Source organism: Myotis brandtii, unplaced genomic scaffold (assembly GCF_000412655.1).
Source record: "Myotis brandtii unplaced genomic scaffold, ASM41265v1 scaffold2398, whole genome shotgun sequence".
Lineage (NCBI taxonomy): Eukaryota > Metazoa > Chordata > Mammalia > Chiroptera > Vespertilionidae > Myotis > Myotis brandtii.
The window spans coordinates 55,251-60,377 of NW_005359053.1; positions in this window are offsets into that span (position 1 = coordinate 55,251).

Below are 5,127 nucleotides of genomic sequence, written 5' to 3' on the forward strand. Positions count from 1 at the left end.
CTCAATCTGCAGTGGAGTATGTGCAGGAGGCAGCCAATCTATAATTCTCTCTTATCATTGATGTTTCTCTCTCTCTCTCTCTCTCTTCCTCTCCTTTCTTCTCTGAAATCAATTAAAATATATTTACAAATAAAAAATGTTTTCAAATTCAGAGAAATAGAAAATGGAATGTTTGTTGCCAGGTGTGGGAGGAGAGGGATTCAGGAGTTAGTGTATAGTGGGTGTAGAGTTTCAATTTTGGAATATGAAAAAAAGGCTTGGGGGATATTTGCACAACAATGTGAATGTACTTAACACTACTGAACTGCACACTGAAAATGCTTAAAATGGAAAATTTTATTATGTGTTTTTACTACTTAAATTTTTTAATAAAAGGAAGTTCTCACACCTGCTACAACATGAATGACCCTTAAATACATTATGCTGAGTGAAATTAACCAGTCATAAAAGGACAAATACCATATGAATCCACTTTTATGAGGTCCTTAGAGGAGTCAAACTCATAGAGACAGAAAGTAGAATTGTGGGTGCCATGGGGTGAGGAAGGAGGATGGGGACCACGTTCCACATTGTGCAGATGAGTAAGTTCTGGGTAAATGTGGTGATGGTTGCATGTGAATGTACTTAATGGCACCAAGTACATTTGCCCAGAAGGTAGCCAGGTAGGAAGGAAAATCCCTGATGCTTTAAAGCCCTGAGATTTGGGGTTTGCTTGTTACTAGAGCAGAACTAAGCCCATCCAGACTCAGATGTGGCATCTGACACTTGAATTCTCTCTCGTGTGTGCTGATGCCCTTATCCGTGAAACCAGAATTGGGACTATGATGAGAAGTAAGGCACTTGCCACAGGAGCAAAATTTAAGGGGGCACCAAAGAACTCAATAGTCGAGATGACTATTATTTGAATGCAGTATTTTAACAGAATGAAAATTAATGCAAAACATCCATGATGATTGAAATAGCAATATGTTAAATTAAGATGGTGGTATGTCACAGCAATGTACTGAGACATTATAGGACAGAGGCCCAGGGAACAATCAATCTTTGCTCCTCATTTGTCTCAATGTAGTCCCTGCTCTGGTGAACAGCCAAGATGCTCTGCCTGGGGGCTTTCTATGGCCCCTGTGGCCCCAGGTCAGAATTCATAGGGAGTTAGCATCCCTGGGAATGACTCTCCATCTCTTTTGGTGGATCAGTACCCCAGCTCCCTCACTCCTCAATGGTGTGTCCTACACACTCTGTCAGAGGTCCCTGGAGGGACTGAGCCCCAAGTGCCCACCATAGAAATGTGCTCATTCAAACTCTCAGTATTTGCTATCTACACCTCCCTGTCTCATGACTCTTCTTCTCTACTCAGGCTTTCTAAGATCCGTTTATAATAAAATGCTTGTACTCAATCCTTGTCTCAAGCTCTGCAGTCAGGAAAAGCCAGTCCAAGGCAGTTGTCTATTACAGTTGTATTTCAAACTAGTAAACACTGTACCTCCAGTTTCACCTCCTAATCTCTGGCCACATCTGTTGTGTTAGTGATTTATTGCTGTGCAACAAATTGCCCCAAATGTAAGGGATTAAAGTAACAGCAAACAGTTATGATCTCACAGTTTTTGTGGGTCAGGAATGGGATATGGCTTCTCTGCTTTCTTTGCTTCAGAGTCTCTAATGGGCTACTGTGTCAGCTGAGGGCTTGATGAGGGAAGGGTCCATTCCCAAGTCTAATCAAGTGTTATTGGCAGGACTCAGTTCCTCACTGGCTGTTAAGGAGGCAGCTCTCAGCTCCTCACCACATGGTTCTCTCCACAGGGCAGCTCACAATGTGACAGCTGGTTTCACCAGAACAAGAGACAGCGGGCGGCGGAGAGGGAGAAGAAGAATGAGAGGAGAGGAAAAGGGAGGGGAGAGAAAAAAAGAGAGAGGGGGAGAAATTGAGAGTCTTGGGAGCAAGATGGAAATCTCAATCTTCTGTAACCAAATCTTAAAAGTGACGTCTTATCACCTTTGTCTTATTCTGATGTTAGAAGTGAGTCATGAGGCCTTGTCAGCACTCAAGAAGAGAGCATTAAACACAGGTACGAGGAGGCAGAAATCAGGGGGGCTGTCTTGAGGTCTGTTCATTGATTTCCCCCTTCGTATGTATGGTAACACCACCAGCTCAGTTGTTCAGGCCCCACATATGGTGTCATCCTGTCCATAAGCCATTCTCACTTTGCTCCAAATGGCCCTTCTGATATCACCTTCTTCCTTCATCCTGTCTTGGCCTTCCTTTTCTTCTTAGAAGCTCAGTCCCACCTCAGAACCTTTGAACCTGCTGTTCCCTCTGCCTGGAACTCTCTCATCCCAGACATCTGCATGGCTCCTCCTTCAGGGTCTTTCGCAGGCTGCTGTCCAGGTGTTGGTTGGGGCTACAGTCTCATCTGAAGTCTGGATCAGGGAAACACCCACTCCCTTCCAGATTTAGCTTCAACATGAACTCTTTAATTATGCATTCCTGGTCCACTATTTTGTCCTGTGCAGTAAAGAGTTAACTTAGAGGGCTTGGGTGTTTTAATCCTACACCTTCAAAAGGAAGGCCTGTCTGCATGATGCCCTTGCCTTGCTCCTGGGAAGCCATCTTAAGGTTCTGGTGTGTCCTTTCTGTTAAGAGTGTCTGTACACTTCAGACCTTAGACCATGCCAGATAGTCATGCTCACAATGTGATTCATGGTGGAGACCTTGGACCACTGTGCTCTATTAGCTTTTCCTCTGAAGAGGTGGAGGTCAGCCACATGAGTGGTCAGCCAGGTCCATGTGACCAACTCCTGCCAGAAGCCAATTCCGGCATGACAGCAAGGCTGAATCTGGAGTGGCAAGGGAATTTCCACAAACCTGAAAAGGATGCATTGTTTGTGGCCAGATAGCTCAGGGCATCTTAATCTACATGTTATTTCCTCCTACTGGCCAAACACCTGAACAGCCATAGGCTAATTCCCCCATTCTGACAATAAACTCTGTATAGGAAATCCTGACCCTTTGAAGTGTATATCTCTGCCTCACCTCAGGACAATTTGTGTTAATAAAAAGCATGGGGTCCTGAAAGGAGGAAATCTTAGTTTCTTTAGCTAGGCTCCTCTGATCCCCAATGTGTCTTTCAAAATTATGCTTCCTCTCTGGACTCTTTATTAAGTTACACACAGCCCCTTCTCTAGATTGCTGAACCCTACTAGATGCTGGAACAAGAACCCTGGCAAACTCCCAGTACAAATCCTGGGCACCAAGGCTCAGATGAGTGTTCTTGGTTGGAAATACTCAGTGCATGTTGTCCCACATTGTTGCTGAGAGAATTGAGAGCTGGGACTGCACTGGGAGGGGACACCTGGAAACTCATGCCTGGTATCCCCCGAGTCACACCCATGTGCCTTGTCCTTTGCTGATTTTAATCTGAATTCTTTCCTTGTAATAAATTGTGACCAGTATTATGGAAGCTTTTCTAGGTTATGAGTCTGAGTGAATCATTCACTCACATCCCAAGCCCCCATTCCTCCAGCCACCCTCTTCTGAGATCTTCATTGCACTTATCATTGATTTTTAGGTTCTTGCTCATTTGCTATTTCCTGTCTCTCTCCTCTGGACAGAATGGAAACTGGAAACTTGTCTATGACTCTCATGAGAACAGAAGACTAGAATGGTCAGAAGTCAAGTCCTAACCGTGTCACTGTCTGGCGGTGTGGCCCTGGGTGAGCTACCTCACCTGTCTGCGCGCCAGTCTCCCTATCTGTGAAACAAGAACAGGAGAGCCTCTTTCACAGATCATCAGGAGATGGATGGGTGCTTTATTAAGGCCCAGAAAGGTCCCTATAAGTATGAGGTTTTAAGTGGTGGACACTCTGTCTCCCCTGTAACTAGAGCAGAAATCAGTGCTCAGTTAAAGACAAACAAGTTAAGAAGACCCCTCTAAGGCCTTTGACATGGAGAGTCAGGAGGTTAACCAGAGATGCCCTGTGTTGGAGAGGAGGACTGGAGAAGTGCCAGAGAGGGTTGGACTCCTACCCTGTGACTCTGGCCACACACAGGCCCTGCCAGGGCTATTTGTAATTGTCCAAGGAGCCAGGACTATGGTGGTCACTGGGAGGGAAGTCCTGGGCGTGGCAGAGCTGGGTATCGAGGGTAGGATAAACTAAATCCCTCAGTCAGAGCTCCTAAGAGAAAAATGTGTTGAAGCGCTGTGGGAGGCAGGAGTCAGGGCACCTGGAGCCATGGTTGTGGGCAGGCACTGGAGGGCCCCAAAGAAAGTTTGTTCTGGAATGCAGCCGGTCTGGCCTGGACTGGGAGGATTCCACTCTTCTACTGGATGCCCTGGAGATGCTGCTGGGCTTCTGGACACAGCCCTACCTGTCCTGGGGTGGGGGGTAGGAGGGAGATGGGGAGGGATTTGCCCCTTCCCCCCTTCTTCTATATTTTTCCATATAAGGCTTTTGGGATGCACATGTTATATGAATTCAGGACAAAGGAATCAAAAGCACATGGTCTGAGTCCTCAGGAAGCAGAAGTTTGGAAAGAAGACTGAAAAAAGAGAACAGAGCCAGAGGGGGAGTACTGGGATATGGACTTGAAAAACATCAGGAGGAGGTGCCTGGCTTTGAGCAGGCTCTGCCCCTCATGATACCCACATCGCCAGAGCTCTCACATCAGCGCCACGCCTTGGCTGGGGATGAGGCCACTGTGGACCCATGTGCATCCTGGACCCGCCCTTGCTTGTCCTCAGTGTCCTTCCTAATGGCCCAGATGCTCATGTCAAAATATTGGAGTCATCCATGTCTCTCTCTGTCTCTGTCCCTCACATCAGCAAGCTTTGAGCGCTCTACTCTCAAAATCTATCCAGAATCCACCCACTTTTCACCTCTTCCATGGCCCTAACCCTGGACAAGCCCTATTATCTCCCACTTGGACCGGTACAGTCACTTCTGCCCTGATCTTTCAGCTCTTAGTCCACAAGCCCTACAGGCTGTTCTGCCAACAGGACACAGAAAGCAACTGGTGCTCCAGATATTGTTGTTTGGCCCCAGCCCCTTTGGCTTGGTGAATAGAGCATGGCCTGTGGACTGAAGGGTCCCAGGTTTGATTCCAGTCAAGGGCACATGCCCAGGTTGTGG